Source organism: Chelmon rostratus, chromosome 3, assembly GCF_017976325.1.
Source record: "Chelmon rostratus isolate fCheRos1 chromosome 3, fCheRos1.pri, whole genome shotgun sequence".
NCBI lineage: Eukaryota > Metazoa > Chordata > Actinopteri > Chaetodontiformes > Chaetodontidae > Chelmon > Chelmon rostratus.
This window is the reverse complement of record NC_055660.1, coordinates 15,494,429-15,519,124: the sequence shown is the minus strand read 5'-3', so window position 1 is coordinate 15,519,124 and position 24,696 is coordinate 15,494,429. Positions and strand designations below refer to the sequence as shown.

Sequence of the window (24,696 nt, the reverse complement as noted above, 5' to 3'; positions counted from 1 at the left end):
TGGCTGTTGGAGCTAGTATTACCGAGGGCCTAACAGAAAGCCTCCCTCTGCGCCTGAGCTCCTGCCGCCGCTGTGGATCACAGTCGGCTCGAAGCCATTCACTTACATTAGTCCCTATCACTCAATTACACACTGACTGTCTGGCCGGGCCTGCGGCGATCAGTCACACTTATCTCTGGGATAACTTCTGACAGAACAAAGACTGACTCAAAGAGTGACAGACTGGCTTATGGTTTTTCACGGGACAGACAGAAGGACACATCAGGGAGGAAGAAGGGAGAACAGAGGAAGAGGGGGAAATGAGGGAGGCAGAAAAGTTGGAATATAAGATTGAAACTAACCGATAAGGTCACACTAATTTAACCCCCTTTTTTTATCATCTACAAGCAATATATAAATATACGATAAAATATTTCTAACACAAAATAATGTAGTTATACACATATATGAGGACATATTAAAGTATTTTTTAATGTACAATACTTATAATTCTCTTTGTCTTTATTATAGTGCAATATATGTTATATTACGTTGTCATTCATTATCTGTTTATACACCAGCATCATGTTACGGGTTCTTCACGGGGGGGTTAAAGCGGTTGACAATTATGTAGTTTAACAATGATAGGGAGGAAGAAGAAGACAAAGGCATACTTGATTAATCCCACTATGGGAAATTACATTTTTTCACCATTGTTATTTACACAAACAGGACCTACACACATGCATTAACACATGGGGAGACGTCAGACTGAGTAGGCTGCCACATTAGGAACCTCTCCAGATACCAGTCCACACTCTGTACTGACTGGTCCATGCTGGACCCAAGCCAAGTCCCGACGGACTGAGCTACTGCCACCAAAACTGATTAGAAATACCTTAAATCAGCCTACAACTACGTTACAGTGTGTTAACTGTGTTAACTGAGGCTATTGATTAAATATTTTATTGCTATAACGCTAAGCTACACCCATAATGCTTAAAACTGTCAGTTACATCATCAACAGGCAACAAAAAAAGCAATACTAATCATAAATTGATACTGCATTAACTGGCTTCTTATTGGATTAACAGCTTGTATTTATTTTTGTCCCATTTAGAGGGTCAAGGTATTATATTATGTGCTAGTTATGACATTAACATGAAGAGAGAGAGAAAGAGAGAGAGGAAAAAAACAATTTATTAAGAGATGGAGCTGAAAAGTTGTGAGATGAGGAAGGAAGGAAAAAAGAAAATTAAAAGAGAGAATGAGATCCAAAAATGGAAAGAAAAGAAAAAGGAAGTGTGGGTGGATGATGAGAGCGAGAGAGGCGGGTAGACTACAAAGCGAAGGCGTAGTACAGCTGGAAGGGACGTAGAGAAAGATAGAGACAGAGACAAAAGACAGATCCTAAAAAGCATAGCTTAAGGCAAACCGTGTGCCATGGAAAAAGAACACTGAGTATCCTAATTTGATTTGATATTCCCAAAGCTGAGCCACCAAATGCAATTAGACATACTAATTAACTTATTCTATCTGGCCTGTTGAAGCAGTGGCAGACTGACAGAAATGTCAATGGAGTGTCTCTGTATTTGTTGCATCATAGCGCTGCACGAAAAACAAGATAAGCTGATTCGAAAAAATAAAGTTTGTGTCCTCTTCCTTTTCTGTTAAGGACCAAACCTGTGTGGTCGGTTCAGGCTGCTGTGATAGCTGTCGATCAAGCTGACGGTGTGCGAGCGCGTGAAAGCTAAACGGGCCAATGGCAGGATTTCATTGAAACAGATGTGTGATGAATTCATGAAGAAAAACTACTGCTAAATCAATATTCTACCCTTATTGTAAACTGTCAAGGAAGCGATCTGTATAAGCTGTCGATTTACAAGGTCATTTGGTAACCATGGCAACATGGGTTTTATCTGACCGATCAGAAAGTGAAGAGGAGTTAATACAGAGGTGTGTTGTCCTTGTGTCCCACTCCTCGCCTACAAGACGGCTTTTTTTTGGTCCTGTTTTCTACCTGTCGGTCGCTGTTCATGACGTATGAGACCCAGAGGGAGTCCTGACTATTCACGTTCATGACCGTGAGCTCTTTGTGACGCCGGAGAACATACGTAAGCACATCAGGTGCAGTAATGTGCTGCACGAGCACCAAAGTTTATTTTCTCCCACGTGGGTCCATCTGATGATGCAGGATGACGTCGCAAAAAAGAAACGTGAAACTGTCCAATGAATGCATGAGTTCGCTGTCTGTCCACAGGGTCTCGTGTTTGTTTTCAAAAGGTCAGTGTGAACACAAACACAAAAGACGAGGACTGAGAGGCAACAACTTCGTCTTCGGTCGGGTGCAAATGAACCAAACTCCAGGTGCGAAAAGGACTTCTTGTTTTGGTCTAAAATCATTTTGCTCAATCTCGACTCTGACCTCAGGATGCAGGGGTTTTTCACTCTGCAGCTGTTGTCGCCATCATGTCCCATTTTCGAGAGCGCCGGCCGCCGTGTGTGTCCTTTGTAGCCGTCTTGTAAGGCGGCGCTGAAACTGACTGGTGCCTGACAAACACGACTTGTACCTTAAATTCCTCTGCCTCAGTTTAGGTAGCTTCGACTACAGCACTTTGATTATCTGTTTGAGTGACCAAACAGGCTGCCACCGAAGAGTCTGTGAAACAAATGCTCGCTGCCGATAGATAAAAAAAGCAGACTGAAAACACGATTTGCGAAAAATGTAACAGCCTCTCATGTAGCACAACAAACAAAGCAGAAATGGCTTGAAGGGAGCGTTTTTTTGATGTATATGACTACTGAGCATGTGTGTGCATATACAGTCATGCACACACTGATTACCAGTGATCTGCCGCGCACAACAGACTCAAACAGACTCCAGGAGTAACCCCTGAGCATGTTTGAGATAAAAATGTTGATCTTTAGAGGCACACAACTAAGTGTCAGTGTGGGGGAATGACAGCTGATGATGACATGCTGTGACAGAGATTTTAATTGCCTCTGCATGCGGGTGACTCACCTACATACTTAGCGGCTGAGAGCAGTCACTGTATGTATGTACTTTACTGTATGAATGTGTGCGTGTATTGGAGACACAAGGCAGGGAACAGAAACCTCATTCACACCTGGTATTAAAACGGGATCTGTACCCAGAGACGTTATCCGAATAATAAACGACCCGGTGTTGCCTTTGTGCTTGCACCTGGACTCTTTTATGTGCCCTCGTTACCCTCATCGAGATCAGATCTCTGTCCTCCAGAGCAAAACCTGAGTAATGTGTGGTGGTGGCAAGTCAACCCCAGACTCCCTTCAAAAATCACAGAGTTTTGTGAGTTATTGAGTCTGGAGAAACTTTATAAACTTTGTGAAACACCGTCTATGACAAATTCTTAATTATCTGTCCCCTCTTGTATATTCGGCAAATGTGATATATTAATTTATTCCTTTCGTTGCATGAAAAATATTGTGTCAGTTTGTCCCGGAGTGTATTTCTTACAGTATATCATTCATTTCCCACCCTGTTGCTTCCATTTTTCACAAGGTTTTGGAAATAACCCATCTTTTGGCACTTTCATGGCACAGAGCAGATGCATAATCAGTAATTAGAAGTGTCTCTCTTTCAGTTCTCTGACTTGCTCGCTCTCTAAATTTGAGCAACAAGCCATATTTTATATTAGCTAAAAACAGATACCAGTATTAATGTTATGTTGTGTACAGATGCGATCCTGACTACCTCCAGATCTGATCAGACAAATACCATCATGGTGCGTTTACACCTGGACAACCTGGACACAGATCACATTTCAGTAGCAGGCGTAAATGGGGTCAGACAGCGAATGCCCCCTCTTTAACTTTGCAAGTCAGACACTTGTAATGTGTGGGTATAGAGATTCACACATATTGCAAACTCTATCTTTATCTTCTACAGATTTATATGCAAGAATTTTGCATGCATCTACAACATGGAAGAGGATGCATGATGTCCTCCCTGTCCTTACTGGCCTTTGCATGACCCGTGCATGATGTGGTTAAGCACTGTTTAAGTCCTTTGTTTGACCCCAAATGATGCTTCAGCAAAGCTACACACACAGAGAAGGGTGTTATGGGGAACCACAGGTCACGGAGGCTGGCGAAGGAGCTGACGTGCACACTGTAGAACATCTCTGCAGACACATTGCTCTGATCAATGCCACACTATTCCCTGATTTGGCACTCAGTGTAATTTGGCCGGGACTATGTTTCTCCCAGAACATCATGGACAAATGTAAGGTGGTCGTTTAAGCTGTGTGGAAGGAATTCGTAGGAGAATGGGCGGCTACATCATTTACTGGATAAGACCCGAGTGATCCCTTTACTTCCCTTATATAGCTGTGAGACAAATGACCAGATAGTCCTCTTCACTGGGAGATGGAGCCCCAAAAACTCTGAGTAGTCATTTGAGTCGGGCTTTCAGGACACTGGCAGAAACAAGAAATCAATAAGACAAACTGAGAGGAGAGGAAGGGAAAATGTGATTGATTGAGATGAGAATTTAGGCTGTCTGGCTATACTCAACTTATCACTTCCTCTGGTTCCCCCAAACACTCTGTGTCCCCTCCATCCCTCCCATCCCTTCTACCTTCATTTATTCCTCCCTTCACCCTGACTCCTCTCTCTCCCCCTTTTTTTCTGCTTCCTCCCTCCTCTCACCAACCTATTTCTCTCGCTTTCTGTCTCACTATCTATCTCCAAAAGCCCAAACAAACTATTATTTCTCTTTTGTACTTTCTCCCTCTCTAGCCCGTGGCCTCAGTGATATCTCGTTTCTCACTAAAATAAGAACGTCAATCAAATATCCTATTTTTGGGGTTATTACATTCCCTTTTATCCAAATAGGAATCCTACATTTTCTTTTTACACTGTTACCAACGTCTAGTCATTTCAGATTGTGAGTCCAGCTTCCATTTCCATCCAGAATAAACATTTAATTTTGCTTTCAAAGGTCACTTTGCCAGCATTACTCTCTTCCCCTCTGTTCTATTTCCTCTGTGTTCTCAACTGGTCCTCCGAGAAAGAAGCCTTGTCCTTTTCAGCAGCTCGTTGCATGAAAGCAGCCTGGCCCCAACACATGAAAGATGAAAATCCACATTGTTACGACATTGTTGAATAATGGGCAAGCCTTGACAACGGCAGAATTTCTGAGCCTGCCTGGATGGATGATGTTGAATGGACGTTTATACATCACGGTAAACATTGTTATTGTTGATGTAACAGATGAGGACAAAACAAAGACAACGCGTTTGCATCAATTTATTTCAGCAGCAGTAAAGCTGATAAATACTCTGTTTCCTTTTCTTGGCCTCAGACACAAGCAAAATAACACATTCCACCAGCTTCACAGTCTGCCTGTGGACTGTTGCCTTGAGGCAGGCAATTTGATCGCATCAATAGCCGTCAGCGCTGAGAGCCACAGAGCCGACGCTCTCTGATTGTCCGTTACAAAAAAAAGCACGAATCCCTCCCACTACTGCTTTCCACCTGCCGCCATTCATTTCACCTCTCTGACTGACGTCCTCTGACAAAGCAGCTGGAGTGTTCAAAACACCTGGACCTGCTTAATGTGTCTATTAGCAGGCAGGATTTCATCAGCATTTAGCCAGTGGGTGGTTCCAGTTTTCCCATTCTGATGATAAAGCGTCCCAAATAACAGAGCTGAAGTGCAGGCTGAAACCAGTGAAAACTGTGCACTAAGCAGAGTGCTGAATGTGGCCAATCGAAGGGTTAAGCCAGCTGTGACTAACAGGCCCACGCTGGGCCTCTATTGGACCATCTCTGGCAACCATCCATGATATTGAGAGAGCAAGAGGGAGCGAGAGGGGCAGACAGAGAGGAGTGAAGTTGAGTGGATTAGCAAGAGGTGGGGGGATGACAACATGTAATTACCTATTTACCCAGCCTTTAGTGGAAACCTCATCGAAGGCTAATTGAGCGGTGCATTAGTGAGAGGGTCGTAAAGATAGCAGCAGGACTGCGGAGGGAGGGACGGAGGGAGGAAGTGAGAGGAAGATGAGAGATGAGCACCAGCTAAGGGGCAAAAAGGTTACGGGAGAGGGATATGGAGACTGAATGGTACAGTAGGAAAAAAGGGGTGAGAGGGAGGAAAAGAGACGGAGGGAGGCAGAGGAAGTAATGTGTCCAAGTGTGCAGTGGTGCCATTTGCAGCTCCGACATGAGCTATTTTAAGTGGCAAAGTCGCAATAAGAGTCTCTCTACCAGTAAGTAAATAAGCATCAGCTGTGAATCAAATTAGGAAGTACATTGTAGAGCTGAAACAATTAGTTGATGAGTGGATTTGTATATCAGTAGAAACTATTTTGACAATCAAAGCATCATTTAGGTAATTTTTCAAGCAAAAAAGTCACAAATTTGCTGGTGCCAGCTACTTCAAAGGTGAGAACTGGGTTTTGGGCTGTTGGTCAGACAAAAAACACCAGATTCACCAGATGATGTGTTGAGGAGCAGTTCTAAGTGGTCCTGGTGACTGACGGTCGGGCAATTTGTATAGAAGTGCATACTATTTCATGAGGTCCTTTATGCTTTGCAAATAAAATTTGAATCTGCAAAGTAAGTACAGGAGTAAAATGGACAATATCCTCTGCAGTACATAGAACTTGCTACAACTCATGTGATCCTTGATGTAATTGTGCATGTGTGAGGGTGTCCATGTGTATTTGTGTGCGTCACTTGGCCACGATATGTGCTGCCTCCAGTGGCATACGCTACAGTAGGGAGCCTTTAGTGCTGGGGGGGGAAGTGGCACATCGGAGGCAGTCATCTCTGTAATGTGTTTTACTACATGGATGGATGGAGGGAAGGATAGATCTATGGATGGATGAGCCTGCAGTATGGTCATGGTGTGGCTGCTGTGGCCCTGCGACATGCTACACGTACAGCGCTACTGTAGGCTACCGGACCTGGACACACAGCAGGACGAATCTGTGCTGACACAGGCGCACACACACACACACACATCTACCGATCTATCTGGCTGGGTGACCTCCACAAGCAGGTGGAATGCAGCAGTAATAATTTACAGGCCTTGAGCGGCTCTAACGTCAAATAAAATATGGATTTCCTCCAAGCCAGAAGCGGGCTAACCCTTCAATAACTAGACCTTTTATCCACACGGTGCTCCAGCTATAACCCACCACCCACATCCTCTTCTATTATACACTATCTAAACTCAGTGTTCAATAGGTGGTGGTTCTTCAGCGCCGAATAGAAAGTGCAGCCCTTTACCTCCCACTCTTTGCCCTGTTAAGAGCACATTTATCTGTGGTCTTAAGCACAAGGCAAGCATGCATTCATTCACAGAAACAGCCACACACATCACAACGGCCCACAATGACTTGAGTGAGGTTTTTTTTGTGTCTGAGGCAGAGGAGGAGGAGAGGGAGGAGGCGTCAGAGGAACCACGCAGCAGTTCACGAACCCTGCTTCGTGCATTCACTGAATTCCACGGTGCACTACAAGTTACGAGATGGCCTTCCTATTGTGAAAGCAAAAAAAACGTCCTCTCCAATGAGCATTAGAGTGACTTATGCGAGATGAAGAAGAGCAGTATGTGAATGCAAGAAGTCGCACTTCCTTCATGCCTCCCTCAAGGTGATTGCATGCGGAATGGACAAAGCTAACCAAAAGCCTCATCTCCCCTTTTCATCTATTCAGATAGAAAAATCTGGGCAGGATAAAAATCTATCTGCAAAAGTAAGAAACATTCGCAGCCCAGCAGAAATAGAGACAGAAGGAATTTGACAAGTCAACTAAATCATAAAGAATAACAATAACAGCACCTTGAAGGTCAAAGGGGAGGCGATGGACAATTGAGTCCAAAAATACATTTCTTGATCAATCTTCTCCAATGTCATGTTACAACGGCTGAGAGAGAGGGATGAGGTTACAAACCCTTTTTCCTTAGATTGATTTTGGCCAGCAGAGTAGTGGGAGTACATGAGAAAGACTCAAAATAACATGCGGGGAAATGCAAAGACGTGAACCCTATGCATGGATTTTCTTTTTTTTTTTCAAATGAATGTGATGTTTCTCTGCATGGCAACGTACTGCAGACTCCTTGCCAGCTCTATAATCACCCATAACTATTATAATTAGGAACGCAACACGTGCTTGAAACTAGATTATATCTTGCATATGGCGCTGCCAATTTAAAGTTAGGAAGATGTCTGCTGAGATGTACGGCTAAATCTCAGTTTCCACGAATGAAAATGCCTAACTAGATGCCTGCATGAGCACGGAAATAGATGCTAAGTACATGCAAAGATCACAAAACAGTTTGCCTCGAGCTGTGACACACGCTTATGACGTCACATACGTGTCACACATGCCAATTACTCTGGTTTTCAGCAGCAGCATGTGAACATCATGAGTAATGTTCACATATTCCACATGCTGCTGAGAATACAGTGTACACAAAACCTCATATTTTCCATTGGTGGTTACTTTATGTGGATATGAAGTTGCATAGCTTAGGAGGACGGAGGTCTGATGACTGAAGGGGAGGGAGAGAGAAAAGAGACAGAAGGAAAGAGAAGATCTCATCCCTCCAAGTTAAAGAGAGAGACAGGAGAGAGAGAGGGAGAGAGAGAGAGAGAGAGAGCAAAACCCACATCCCCTCTGGCTCAGTAATTAAGACTGGGGACAATAAATATGTAATGGGGGCTTTTTCCACCAAGTGCGGCTGCTTCTCCTTCTTGGAGATGGGACCGCAGGGAGACAGGCCCAGGAAGAACGACTAAGTACACTGGCCATTAAAAATGGATGCAAGGAACACCGGCCCTGACCGGCCCCGTCGACCAACCACCCAGAATGTTGTGATGGGAGTTGCCGTGGTTACAGGGCTCCCAAATGGTCCTTGGTTGTCAGGGTGAATCAAATCAGACATCCGAGCACCGGGGCCAGCGCTTCCACCCTTCCTAGGCTTGCTGCCGCTGGGGGCACCACAACTCAATGATGTCATTGAGGAAGGAAGTTTGGAAGGATGCGTGTGTGGTTTGAAGATGCGAGTGTGTAAAAAGAGGAGGGAGAGAGGCAGACGGGGTGAGCGAGACAGGCAGGAGCAGAAGATATGAAGAGACTGACATGTTTTCCCAAACAGCCCCCCAAAAAGCTCTGGTTGCTGCTACCAGCGCTCCATCTGTCTCAACCAGATCCAGCACTTTATATAACAGCAGGGTTGCCTGTGAGACTACTGTAGCGTTAAACAGATTTGAATCTCACCACTTACTGAGTTAGAAAAGATGACGTGTGCGTTACATAGATCTATCGTTGATGAGAGTTACTGCAAATGTATTGAGAGAATCTTCAGACAAAGAGAAAGAGAAAAGTAGATTCAGAGGCTTTACTTAAATCAGTAGCAAACTAGCTTATTCATTTTCTAGCAGAGGATTGATACCTCTCGCATACCTGTCCATTAAATGTAAGGCTACAGCCAGCAGCTGGTTATCTTAGCATTGCAATAAGACTGGAAAGCAGGAGAAACGCCTCACCTGGCTCTGTCCATGGGTGACAAAATCTGCATACCAGCACCTCAGTAATGTTAAACTCTTTCTCTCACTTGTTATCCACAGAAAAAACAAGATGTAATATCGCATTGTGGGTGCAGTATACAATCGGGTACCGAACTTGGGTACCAACCAAATTACTCTGGTACGACCCAGTCTGTGTGAGAGACTCACTTTGAGTACAGAGAGAAAGAGAGAGAGAGAGAGACTACGTCACCCTGCAGCTTGTTGTGTGGTTACACTCTTCAGAACTCTGCCCAAGGCAACACGCCAAACATGAGGAAACACCTGGTCAAACACAAGATATATCTAACAGCTGAAGAGTGCACCGCGCTTGATAGCCTGAAAGCCAAGTCCCCCGCAGCAGCAGCAGCAGCAGCAGCAGCAGCATCAAACATTAGCACGCCTGCAGCCAGCGCCGAAGAAGCTGAACCCTCCATGTGAGCGAGGTATCGACAACTTCATTGACATCTTCAGGTAATTGATTAGCTAGTTGGATATGTCATTGTAGGCTTTTTTCACAGACTTGGTTGAAGTCCAGGTACTGGTACCGATACCAGTGTCAGCATAAACCTTGTGTGATACAGCAACTTGTTGTTTTCACACTTCAGTTCTTGTTTAAACATACCTGCCAATGTCACTTCGGTCGGTTTCGACGCTAATGTGGGCTTTACGCTTCTCCACCGCTGCTACTAACACACTGTCTCCACTTGGCTTGTAAGCTACAACCTAAGTTTGCTCTCGTCCACCTGCTACACACCAGTACTGGGCCTCAGCCTGCAAGCTACTGTCAATCAAATGCAGACGCCTCTCCAGGCACGAAAGACGAAAAGGGGCATTTCCGAAATTCCCCTTAAGACATTTTTTCTTCCTTCTATCAACTATGCATTTTAAAAAAAACATTAACAATACAACACTTTTGACTTTAAAAGGGATGGCGCAATGTGATTTTAGTTGCAGCTACAGTAGTTTGGATGGAGTGAAGTATAAAGTAACTATAAATACTGAAGTACAGTGCAAGTACCTCAAAATTCAACTTGACTAAATGTACGTAGTAACTTTCCACCAAATTGAGGGAAAGAGAGCTCGAGCAGGCATCCGACAGACAGAATACTGTATGAGGCATGATGCCATGCATGCATACAGTATGTGGGTGCATGTGTTTCCCTCTGTATGTGTTTGATGTGTAGGTCTCAGAGGAGAGAGGCCCTGTATGGTGCTGTATATGTTATAATGGCTAGTGACAGTGATGCCGAGCTTGTCTTACAGTAGAAGAGACTGGGGGCCATGGCGTGAATACTGAAGAGGAGAGGAGACCGCGGTGAGCTTTCCCACACATACACACTCACACTCACCGATATGCGACACGCGGTGCACACCAACATGCAGTAGCCCCGTGCTCTTAGTTGGTAATAAGAGGAATGCAATAACAGCTTCTATGACGATGGAGACGGACAGAAATGTTCTGCTAAGCCTCGCAGCTTCATATTTGATGAATGGACACGCGGCAAACATGCTAGAGAAAGATGGATGTGGGGAGGCCGCTGTCTATCAAAGCGTGTCCTCATTTCTATGTGTCACTGATGCTCCTAATGACGTCATCAATCATGACACCGCGCCATCGGCGGGGATTTAGGAGTCAGGGGTCAGGGAGAAAGCCTATAGGCTGAGTGAGACCAGCACTTAAACACCGAACACGAATTGTAAATACTCTGCACTGTATAAATTCCACAGAAGGTCAAAGAACAGCTTCATCGCTTCTGACTGCTTCAACGGTGCATCACTTGTGCAATTGATTTCAGGGTTAGGTTAAAAAAAAAGGGCTTATGTATTGAAGTTGCATCCAATAATGATGAAATGCTGAATCTGAGGATATAATACGATACTCTGACACTGGGTGCACTGTCAGTGTTGATGCTTGTTTTTTTTTTCCAGGGTTAGAGACGAGGAAAATCTTCAAAACATGATATTTTAGAATATCGAGGCAAGAGAGTCAGCCGCTCGATGTGTTACTGACCATCATTTTGGTTCAAAATACAAATTTCTGATTGTAAAGCCACAGAAATACAGGAGATAGAGATACACTTCAATGCAAACAAAGCCTCTTACAACAGGACCATCATATCAATGTAATCTGTTACATGCATGAGATTAGTAGACCTTCGAAGAGAAGCACATATATATATATATATATATATATACATGTGGAAAAAATGTATGATTTAGCTTAAGTAATGCTAGTCTATTGCATCAGTTTCTCTCACGGGATTAGCAATACGTGTGCCTGCGGTTCGCTGCAGGTTCATTAAAGCAATATCGCTCAGCACAAGCGAGCAAATATAATGTTGTGTGTCGTGTGCGGCCGAGGAAAGATGCTCACTTAAAAACAATGAAGGTCTGAAGGAGAACACGCACCTACGTGTTCTACTGAGTTGCTGGCTCACAGGAGTTGCTGGCTCACAGGTAGAACTCAAAGCAAGGAGGGAGAGATTGCACACTCACAGCTCCGATGCTGTTTTTTGAGTCAGTTTCATGAATGGACGGTTTAGCACGACGAATGAGGTCCGCGTCCGTCAACATCGGTCAAAAAATCCAGTCAAAAACAATACCGCAAAATGCGCCAATGTGGCTTTTATTTCTGGGGCCGAATTTATTGTTTCATCGTTTGTCTCCATTTATTAAATCAGTGATACGTATCAGTTCCAAGCGTCAGTCCTTAAGAATCAAAGAGATGCAACTCTCCTCTTCACGCTCCATTTTGCACCACTTTTTGAATAATGCACTTGAAGAAATGCACTGAATGCTGGCGGCGGAGCTGAAAGAGCATAAGAGCACACATTGTAAGAGCACACGAATGTGTCTCCTTCAACAGTTCTTTCTCTGTCTTTAGAAAAGAAATGCTGTTCTCTGTGCTATAGTCCCTCTTCATAAAGGCACGACTCATCTCCTCGCCTCCATTTCGCCCTCCTTGGAGGTACACAACAATGAAAAATGCCTCTTATATAACACAACTTGCATCGGGCAAACACTAATATATAAAGAAAAAACAAGACTCATAATCATAAAGGGACATAATGATCTAATCTGTCACTTCCTCAAAGTCTGATAGGCCAATAAATCAGCACATGAAAAGTAATCTATCAGAGAGCAGCGGCAGGTTATGGCAGTGTGCTGATGGATAGGAGCTGTGGATAGAGAGGATGACTGAGTTGCCCTTGTCGGAGTTATGAAAAGGAGAGGGGAGAGGAGAGGGATGGGTGGAGGGTGGAGGAGTAGGGGGGACACGACGAGACCAAAATGTGTTCTGAACAGACTTGTTTGTCACGCTTTGTCATCGAGGGACATCAAGGCAGTAAACAGTCTGTGTGTGTGTGTAAATATCGTGAAAAGCGTGTGCGTGACAGAGTTGGTGTGTGCGTGGCTGTATATGTCAGAGTGCGCGTTGGGTGTGGATGTGCACTAGTTATCACAGTGACTGCTCACTGGGGAATAAATGGTGCTTAAAGGAATAAAAACCCCACAATGTATAAGGTGAATCTAGTGTGTGTGTGTGTGTGTGTGTGTGTGTGTGCGCATGGACTCCCATTCAGGCGTATATATGTGTTGTGGAATCCAAAGCATTTGACCCCAATCTGTGCCTGCATTATTTATAGTCTGATGCCAGCTTCCCTTTGTTTGTTTTTCAAAGCTTGTCTGAGGGATCGAAGAGTGGGAGAAAAAAAAAGAGGGGAGAAAGGAGGACAGATGACAGGGAAATATGGAGGAGTATTCCAGAGAAGAGCTCTGTCCTCAACGAGCTGTTTTTCCCCATCTCTTCCCTCTCTACGGGTAAACACAACAAATCACATCAAAAGCATTACGGCTAATTGATCGCTCTGGACTTTCCTCGAGTTTTCCCAAAGGGGTTTAAACGGTTAGGAATATAAAGCCAGCGCAGACGGGCAGCAGAGCGGGATCTCGCAGAGAGAGAGAGCTGTCCTCACGCGCTGCGCCGCTGTGCGCACCAATAAATGCACTTTACAGCCCTTTCTCTTTTTATATCTGCCGTGCACACACCACGGTCCCCCCTTCCTCGGGCCTAGCTGGCAGGGCAGCAGTGTGTATCCTCAGAGACCCGCTGGGCCAAATCAATGGCAGCCAGCAGCCTTCCACAATGAGCGCCACCATTTTACTGGCTTCCACCCAGCGCAGCAGAGAAGCAGCTAAATAGTCTATGAGGAGAGAGCAGAGCGGCGCGGCTAGGCTGCTTACAATGAGCACACGCCACAACAGGAAAAAAATATCACTCTGTTGCAGAGTGTGTGTGTGTGTGTGTGCGTGTGTGCTTGTGTGTGCGTGTGCCGGGCAGCCAATTTGTAGAGCAAGCTTAATGTACGCTGCTTGTGTGGTTGTGTGTACATGTGTGCATGAGTTGGGCAGTCCATTTGGGGTAAGCAAGCTTATCATAAACTGCCTCGCTCGTGTGTGTGTGTGTGTGTGTGTGTGTGTGTGTGTGTGTGTGTGTGTGTGTGTGTGAGAGAGTGATAGAGTGTGTGTTGCCTGTGTGAGTTGAAGCCAGTTCGGAAGGTCGACTGTTTATGGATTTCCAATCAGAGAGATGTCGCTTTGCAATTGTCATTGGGATGATTGTTCTCTTTCATGTGGTCTAGCAGGCGGCATACGTTAAGCTCGTCCGGCCCCCTGCCCCCACCTCCACACACACACACACACGCACAAAAACCTATTATCTGTCATTATGTCTCCCCACCTCACACACAAACACACTGGTGGCGTGGCAGGCTGACAGTTTCTAATCGGTGAATCAGCATATCAGCCAAGAAATGTCAGATTACGTTATAATCCTGCGTTTTAGTGCCTTTAACTCTGCACTCATATACTGTACGTGTCATGGCTTTGACGCTGTCCTATTATGTCTGCCTTTCCGTGAAAAAGGGAGGTGACGCAGATCCCTGCACACAAACACACGCACGCCCTCGCTGGGGAGCGCAGACAGTTTCAGGGTCAGGAGGTGGCGGAGCTGTGCAGGAGGAAGGGGATCAATCTGTGCTGTGGCTGAATCCTGAACCTGCCTGAAGTGTCACTAAAACAAAAACACACACTGCCACAACAACAGAGAGCCATTAAAGTTTATATAATTAACTTATTTGATGACCAGAAGCTGCTTAAAAAGCGCTCTCTACGTCTCCTAAAATGTCACACATAAAAGCAAGAATTTGCTATAATACATTAATGAAATGTTCCAGTGTTTGGGGGTTTTGAACGGCGAAACAAAAGGCTGGAGCTGATGGAGGGGAATTTGTTTCGTGCCTTCACAAAACCAACTTCATGTTTTTCCATCTCAGCACAGCACAGTTCCTTCTTTTATTCATTTTCTGCGTCTTACGCGTTTGCTGGTTGCTTATTTTCCTGCTTCTCTGGGAAGAATCTGCTCGCGATTTCGCATTAGCCAAATCAATGTGAGCACATTCTCGGTGTTAAGCCACGCGCTGCATACCAGAAAGACGGCTCCATTGAAAAATACTCCACAGTTTATTGACGTTCAAGCCGAGACAGGAGCAGAGTCCCGTCTGTAACTCTAGAAGACAACCTTGTTATTTTCAATAAACCTATTACAGGAGCTTCTTATGAAAGGCACGGGGGAGGCCGGCAGTTGGTTAGGTGTCTCTTTGCTTTGGCCTGGCAATTGAGAGGATGCACCGGGAAAACGATGCCGATCTCTACACTAGGGGATGTATTAAATGACAGGTTTAATTTAATATTGCAATATTGAGAGACCCGCTAAGGCACTTCCTGTGTCTAAAGGCCGTCCAGAAATGGAGTAGTTGGGGAAACGCTGAGTAAGGGGTTTGGGATACATTAGAGAGGAGAGGAAATGGCTCTATGGTGCATGTTTACAAGGTAAAGGATGGGCACGGTGTAATTATGCAAAGACTGTCTGTTGGGAAGTTCCCATCCAAAGCAATGGCTTGTCTTAAGATATTAGCGTTCCCATTATGTGTATTATATTCACGGACTCTGACACCAGATCTCATTACAATCAAGTTTCCCCACGAGGGCGGACGAGGTTTACGACTCCACGTGTTCCAAGACACACAAACATGTGCAGCCCATCCTCTCCATACATGCACTGTCACCGTCATTCACACACACCTGCTGACACATGTGCTCATAATCAGATAAATCAACCACGTTACACTGAATCCACCGGATACAGCAGGACTTTTCAGGCCAGGTTTGGACATTTGCATTCAAGCCCGTGGCATCCTGCCTTCTGAGGACAGGGCACGTCTAGTAATTTCAGATGTTTGGTGCTTGTAAAGAGATTATTCATCCTCGTGCATGCGCGCACATGCATGCGCACACTCACTCACGCAGCCCACCGATACTCACATCCTGTAAAGCTTTACACCTCATCGGAGGTCAATCTTTACTGTGATCGTTACACACAGAAAGCCCTAACACAATCAAGAGTAACAGTAAAGGCTGAGCAACCTGCGCGCACACACACACACACAAACATCACACATCATTTAATCCCAGGTGCCTTAGGGAGTCTGAGCGAAATGGGGAGGCAGAACATAATTCCTGAACACGAACAACAAGAAATGGGATTTGTGTCGGACTCTCAGCCCCCCAGAGAGAAGGACAGGGGAAACGAACAACAACAGGATGGAGGATAAACGAAGGGACAAAAGAAAAAGCTCAGCTCAACAGCCTGATCCTGATTCAATTGGCAAAAGCAAACAAATAAGACAATCAAAGTCATTAATTACAAATCTACAAACAAACAGCGGTGAGGGCTAATCCTGGACAGCCAGAAAAATTAGCAGCTAAGAGAGAGACTAATAGAATTAATGTGCGGCGGCTGATTGGTGGGAGCCATTTTGAGGCGTCCAGTCGCTGCTTGGCCCTGTCATCCGTGAATAGAGAGGCTGAGAGACTGAGCCAAGGACTGGAGCCACAGCAGGGACAACAGAGGTAAAGACTCCCACAGAGGACACAGAACAAACGCCCTCCACTCACATAACAGAGTGGAAAATTCCTCGCCTTAGCCTGAAGAGTTAATCTGTGAAAAATGTTCATATAAATGGCTGTTTTGCTGCTCCATCGCTGACTGATATAACACAGAAGTGATCCAGGCTGACTTCACATGAAAGGCTTTTACATTTATTGTTCTTAACACCTGGCGGCGGTTAGCTCTTTCTAAGGAAAGTCTTGGTACGACGTTCTCCAGTGATAGCTGCCACGGCTGAATAAGGAAACGAGCGCCACCGACAGGCAGTTCTTTAAAGAGCCGCCCACGATGTTTGACTGACACGTCGTCTCTGAGAAAATACCGCAGCAGTGACCGCTTGGCGCTAAAGATGCTGCCAAAAGTTCAAAAACAGAAGAACAGAAAACAAAGATTTGGACGGCGGCCAATTTAAGTGAATAACGATACATATTCTGTTGCTTCAAAAAATTGGGGGAAACTCTGGCTGGGAGCCCCGTCTTTGGATCCGCAGGGAAAGAAAGCAGCCGGTGACAGCGATTTCACAGACGTCAACTGAGTTTTACAGCTGTGTCGATGGGAAAGTGATAAAAGGAGGGACTAATAAGACGTAATGCAAACACATGTCACACAGGCGCCACTGTATGGAGAGGGGAGGAGAAGATAAGAGAGGATATAAGAGGAGAGGGCCAAAGCCCAAACGAAAGGAAATTAAAATGAATAACTTATTACACAAATAAATAGCTTTGGAAAATGGAGAGGACAGAGGGCGTAGGGCAGAGGGGGCCATTGGAGAATGGCTGCAAACAGCAGCAAATCCTCTGGCAGAGAGAAAGAAGTGATGTGGAAGTCCTGCAGCCGTGCCACTAAGCCTCCGCTGCAGATTAAACTGTATGGTAGTAAGGAGGGGTGGCGAGACGAGGGGAGGGGGGGGGGCAGATAGAGGAGAGGGAAAAAGAGAGAGAGAGGGGAGAGGAGAAAGAGCTGCAGAGGGAAAATAAGGCTTTGTGGTCTGGCACCAGTTCGCTATGTCAAACCATCATGCGTGCCACAGGGAGAGAGGACGTGGGGGGGGGGCATAGCATGGTTGAGAAAGAAACATAGAGAAGACAATAATTGAAGAGGAGGACAGGGGAGAGAGAAGACAAAGCCATTAAATGTGAGGAAGAAACTGAGAGTATGTTGGAAGCGGAGGGAAACACTTCAGCCCTGCCGGTGGAGGGCTGAACACGTTTGGCTCAGATTGTGTGTCTCTATGTGTGTGCGTGTGTGTGTAAGTGTGGTTGGAAAAATGGCATTGTTGTGGTTGTGCCTGGCTCCTTCAGAGTGTCTCCCTCTGATTGGAACATGGGGGCAGGAGGGGCTGGGGGGCTGCAAAGGGATCGCCCCGACCACAAACTCCGTCTCTGTCATTGTGTCTCTCTCTCTGTCTTTTTATCTCTCACTCTCTGAATCTCACTTTCCTCTATTTCTGTCTGTTCCTCATTACACATACCGCATATCTTATGGCTCTTCTCTGAAGAATCCAACACACACGCACACACACACACACACACACAAGGCATACACAGCACATGTAATAAATATGGAAATCTGATGCCAGTGCGTCTGTTATGGAATAGTAAGCAGAGCACTGCTAAAAATGTCCACTAGCAAAAAAAATAAATGTTTGCTTGCTTCATACTGTCTGCTACTTTGATAAAAATAAAAAGGAAGGAAACAACCAAGCAATTTTGCACTGAGAAAAGGAGAGAGAATAGAGGAGGATGTGAGTGCTACAGGAGGAGAGACAAACAGAGCCTGAGCGGGGGACAGACGAAGTGAGGAAAAGTCTTAAGTTAAATTTTTAATATCTCACCATATGCTCCTCTCCACAGGTGAAGACATCTTTGCTATTAATTACCAATTCACAGCCTGTATGTGGGTGTGATGCTGTGATGGATGGATGAAAACAGAAAGAAAGCAACAGAGATGAATGATGAAGGGGGAAAAAGCAGTGACCAAGATGGAGAAGGAAGCGATAATAAGGCCTAAGGTGGACAAATAGATCAAACAGGGAACAGACAAATCAAACAGAGAGATGATAGAAATACATACTATCGATTAGGCTCAGATGTTGGATAAGTATGGGAAAGTGAGAGCGGGGGGGGGCGATCTCAGGAGTCAGACAGAAAAAAGACAGGAAGGCTGAGATGCGGGTGAACCGACGGACAGATGATAGGGAGAGCTCAGATAGATTGGAAGCTGTCCCCTCCGACTGCCAGGTAAATCAATAGCGTCGCTGCGCCTCCTCCACTCCTCTCAGCCGCTCGTTCCACCTCCTCAACTCCACATCCCATCACTTTCGCAAGCAGCAACGCAGCTGGATGCTGGCGAACTACAGCTGAAGCCGGAGCCTCCCGCCTGCCCACTCTGACTGCTACAGCCTGTTTTCACCACAAGGCCGTCTCTGAAAATAGCCTCTTTACATATGCAGCCCGATTCTTGGGAAAGAGGCCGAAAACTGCAATTGCCACAAAAGCAAGAAAAATGTAGCTGCGCTTATTTTTCTCACTCCTCTGCATGATCAGGCAAGAAAACAGCCAAACTTTTGATTGCAAGACAACAAAAGGGCTTTTTAAACAATCTTTTCTGGTCTGTATAATCTTGTGGGTTTTTTTTCTTGGCCGAGGTCTTTGTTTACAGCAGGACAAGTTGACCCGAGCAGCGATGCGGCTCCGTTGACCTGCTCATGTCTTCCTGGTTTAGACTGCATTGGCCTGGTCTGTGGGAACCAAAGGCGCAGTCACTATAATTACCAGCCCAACTCATAACATCCCTGACCTTAGCATCACCTCTCTTAACCTGACCCAACCCTTAGGGCAATGACATGGACGTTTACGACGTGCATGCATGCATGCGCACGCACACAGAAATGCAGAAATGCGCTGACAGACATGTAATACACAAAAACACACACACACACACGCACACACACACAGCTGGCTCTGCAGACACTGGCATCCATCACATCTTGTGAAACTTAATCTCTCTGAGAGGAGGAACAGCTGCAGTGGCACGCATGTACATGCACACACGCACGTGCACATGCGCGCACACACACACACACACACACACACACAGGGGAAGATCAGCTGGGGTAAAGCACTTGTTCATCCACAGACTGGCATGTGACAGGGCACCTCTGACCTGAGAGTGGCAGGCTATGGTCATAAAACAGGTTGTAGTCCACTTGCCTGATGCGCCCAAACATGTCTAACAGGGAGCAGCAGAAGTAGCTGTCGTGATGGCATTTTTTTTTTAAACTGGACACATTTTGAAATGCGCGTTTCTTAAGCCTAATGCGTCGGTATTATAGAAGATAATCACTTCACCACCAACATCTCAAAATACTTCCACAGTTTGCCAAGGAAAAAAATTTTCAATCAATTGGGTTGTTAAAGTAAACATCGAGAGTATATTCCATTCTGGTAACAAAGTATGACATATGGCTCCGACTGTGAAGGTTTTTCATAGCATCACTTAATATGGATTAAGGCACTTAGCAGAGAAACTGTATGCATACACTGCATGTGTAAGATCAGGCAAATGCATAAAGGTACCTCTCTCTCTCTCCTCTCTCTCTCTCTCATATATGTGTCTCTCTCACATACTTAAACCTAATTGCTGTAAAAGTACTTGCATGATTGATTTATAAGCTTGTGAGGTCTGTAATGCTGCCATAGACAGTGTTTGAGCAAGACTGCTGACTACTGCCGAACACACACACACACAACCACGCACACATGCACTTACATACGCACACGCATACACAGGCAGCCATCAGCACATTACAGTCACTGAATTGTGGCGGTGGCATAAAGAGAAATGTAAATGTCATGAATCAACGTTGCAGCGAGGCTGAAAAAAATGACAACACAAATTGGACATAATCAGAATATCTCACAGGTGAAAGTTGGTTTGCACTCTGCTGAACTGGGTGTGCTGTGCTTCATGGAAATCAGATCTAATCCAAAATTTCTATTTCCAATAGCCTCTTTAAAATTTGTCCAAATGGATTGGATACAGGCTGCTAGAATGAAATCCACAGACGGGAATTCACCCATATAATCCACTGTGGCCTATTTGAGTCTAAAGTGTTCATGCAGTTTTGCATAAATTCGCAGGCAGCCCACTCGAAACAGGTTGAACTGACTGACTTCCATTAGCAAATCCTATTGCTTTGTGTCTGCGTACACCATCAGACGTCCATCCAGCGTGCTCCGTGCCGGTGGCATCGGCTCAGTCGTGAGAAAATACCTCTGAGCATGTTTTGAGGGGGAGCACCAAACCCCGGGCAGGCACCAACCCCGGTGAAAAGCAAGCGGTTTACAGCCCCCTTAATCTCTCATCAGCATTAAAAACCTCATTTCAAGAGGCGCCCTGTAGCGAAAAGAACTGTAATAATCTCAGTACATTTGACAAGGATGCCATGTCATAACCAGGACAAAACTGTATTCACTGTGTATTGATATTACTGTGGCACCACAGGAAATAAAGAACAAGCTCAGTGTTGGGTGACAGTCATATTGTACTGCAAGCTCCTGTACAAATAACATCATGAAGGCATGGCAGATAATAATAAACCATTGATCAGGCAAAATTGAGATCAATGTGAACTCACTACTGACTGCCACAAACACAGTTCCCTAAATTAGGGAATATTATTGAAATATCACAGTGATTTTCCACCGGTGCGACCGCAGAGCCAAGGATCACCCAAAACACCAATAAAACAACAACTAACTGTTCCTGCTGGGGAGGGAAAGACGAGGCAGACATGGGTGTCACTCATATGTGTTCTAACAGCGGAGGACGCGCGCACATGCATGTATCTGAGCGGATAAGCGCGGATGCACGGGGAATGCATTATCATAAGAAGTTCGCGCTCCGCCGTTCCACAATAACACAAACTGCACACGCGAACAGGGGGGAGACGCGCTCACCATATCAGCATCCTGCCCGGCGCCGTCGTTGGAAAAAACTCGCTGGCTGAATGGATTGGAGATCTCCGTCCGTCGTCTTGACTGTGTAACATCCACCGTGGCTGCAGCCGCTCTGCCCAAATAATCCAGCACCGTGCGTCTGACTCTCTCTCTCTCTCTCTCTCTCTCTCTCTCTCTCTCTCTCTCTCTCTCAATCGCTCTCTCTCTCTCTCGCTCCAATAATTTCCTCTACCCTATGAGTACACGCCTCGGTAAGGTAGCTGCTAAGTCCCCCCGGTACGGTGGCTGGAGTGAAGTTGGAGTAGATTTAAAGATGCAGACGCCGCGCGTAATCCATGCGACGTTATTCTGGGGGAGTCCATAATGTAGTGTGGAGTGATCTGGTACCCCCACAACCCCCCTCCATCCAAACCCGCTCCCAGAAAAAGGCCCCGGTTTCTTTTGTCATCGCTCCCTCGCCCGGTAAGAGATGAGATCGTCCCCGGCAGACGGGAGTCGGAAGGCGGATGGATCAATAAGGAGCGCGGGCGCCGCATATAATGTCAAGCCACTGGGTCATATGCTATATTCAGTTGAAATAGTCAACAGTGGTTAGGAAGCCAATGCACTGACAACTGCAGTTTCATTTGCTTCAATAACGTTATAGAAACAAGTGCAATAAATAACATAAGACACTCCAGTTTGTGTGAGGAAGTGAACTAATGACTCCACTGGCCTTTTTTCTCAATTATTTTGGAAAAACTTCAACTCAATTTTAGATTAAAATCTCTGTTTTTTTCCCATCTGACTAAAAAGGCTGTGTGGGATAATATTTGGTTTTGGAGATTAGGAAACAGGCAATCACGGGCACAATTTATCCGTGGAGACAAGTGGAGTCGATCCTATCTGCAGCGAGGAGCAGCTCTTTGATAAACTCGGATATTGCCTGGACATTTCGTGTTATTTAGGCCAAGAGTTTCTAAATCGTGATCAGGAGGGGAAAAAGGGGGGGGTAAGGGGGTAATTTTAAGGGGTCATGGGAAAAGAAAAGAGAAAAACTACTGTTTTGCAGAGCGGCTGCGATGACTGACAGTTTAATCTGAAAGTTTCCGTCTTCCCACTGCGGCGACAAGAGTGCAGACAGTTGTATGATAAGATCAAATCAGAAATATTCCCAGATGGCGCTGCTTAGAACGATCAACGTGATTATGCCAGCAGCATGTGAGTGATTTTGCTTTATGTGTGTTTGAACTACAGCCTAAGTGCAAATCTACTTCAAGAGCTGCTGCAGATATAATAATAATAATAATAATAATAATAATAATAATAATAATAATAATAATAATAATAATAAATCTAGGAAAGCCTTTCGATAAAAATACGTATTCAAAAGTGATCTAAATGAAGATACTGACATAGCAAGTGGGAGTTCCTGGGGCAGGTCGTTCCATAACAGCAAATAGTCTCCTGTAGTCTTTAAGGGTGAGCTGAGAATCTCAGTCTGCACAAATATATATTCTGGGGCCAGGCCATGAAGAGCTTTAAAAGTAATAATTAGAATCTTAAAATCAATTCTAAAACAAATGGGCAGCCAAAGTAAGGTCATTAAAATTGGAGTAATCTGTTCTCTTTTTTTTTGTTTTTTGTTAGGAGTGCTGCATTTTGTACAATTAGCAGTATGTTAATTGATTTGCGAAATCTGTTAAAAGACCATTACAATAGTTCAGCCGTGAGGAGGCAAAAGCATGAATGATGGTTGAGGGTCATTAAAGCTCAGCACTGATTGAAATCTGGAAATATTCCTCAGATGGTAGTAACATGACTGGATAACCTTATTCATGTGCTTCTCAAAGTGTTTCACATCCAGGTTCCTAACATCTGGTCTGATGTTAACTGATTAGAGACCAAGAGAGGCCTGGATACTGGGAGGAAGGTAGATAGTCGTGAGCAATTATAAGGATTGCTATTTCATCAGAATTTGATTCAAGAAAATGTGCTGACATCTATCTGTTGGTAACTATTGCTATCTATATTTTATAAGACAATTTGTATGACTGGAGATGTTTGTGCTCTGTCAGTAGGCTTTACTGGGAGATTCAGCTGTGAAGCCTACCAACACCACACAGAAAGTGGGAGCATATTGAAGTGAAAGTGAAGTGAAGTGAAAATACAATAGGTCCCAGTATCGACCCCTGGGGCACTCCACAGTTTACTGAGGAGTGAGGGGAGACATGATCACTAATAGAAACAAATATAATAAGAAATGTCAAAATGTTGTGGTCAACCGTATCAAAACCTGCACTTAAGTCGAGCAGCACAAGCCTGGAACACTCACCATTATCAGCCATTCTTAAAAGATCATTTGTTACTCTAACAAGCACAGTCTCAGCACTGTAATGCTGTCTAAAACCTGACTCAAATGTTTCATAAATGTTGTTTTGTCTCAATGCTTCGGGGAGTTGTGCGGAGACAGTCTTCTCAAGGAGTTCTGCAATAAACGGTAATTTTGAAATTGGCCTGTAATTGTCGCATTCAGATGGATCAAGGCCGGATATTTTAATGAGTGGTTGCACACAGGCAGCCTTCAAATATTCTGGGACACAGCCCGAGGATAGAGAACTGTTAATTATTGAGAGCAACCAAGGGGCAGTCACATCCATTACTTCACAGTGAAATTTAGGAGGCATTATATCAACAGAGCTCGAGGAGCATTTGAGGTGCGTCATAGCAGTCAAAAGCTCATTTAAAGCGACTGGCGTGAAACTTGATAAAAAAAACACAGTTGGGGCACAAGTGAAAGAATCGGGAGAAACATTTTTAGATCGTATCTCGCTGATTTTTAGCATAAAAAAAAAGGTCCAAGACATTCCTCACTAGATGACTTACACTGACTTAAAATGTGGAGGATTTAAAAGACAGTATTAAAATGAGCTCTGTGGCTTTGCTTGTAAGTATGAGTTAAAACAGAGAAATAGTTGGTCCTCGCATTTCTAACCTGAAACCATCAACTATTTAATTTGTTAATAATGTACATAAAGCATCATCATCCTCCACCTCCGTTCCACCCCTCTACAGTCTCTTTTATGAGTCTGAATGTCTTTATTCATCCAGGCTGCTAAGCCCATGCTATGTTTAATTCTTGTTTTAAACTTAACAGAATCTAATGTGGACATCCAAAGGTGATTCCAATCATTCATCAGCT

General features: G+C 44.8%; 1 protein-coding gene across 1 annotated transcript in view; it reads right to left on the bottom strand.

The window, feature by feature from the left end:
- ptprdb (protein tyrosine phosphatase receptor type Db) overlaps positions 1–21,600 on the bottom strand; it is an 87,831-nt gene extending 66,231 nt beyond the window's left edge. The window contains exon 1 of the mRNA XM_041933923.1: positions 21,516–21,600. The gene's annotated coding sequence lies outside the window, so the exon portion shown is untranslated. The remainder of the gene's footprint in view (positions 1–21,515) is intronic.
- Between the last annotated feature and the right edge of the window lie 3,096 nt (positions 21,601–24,696).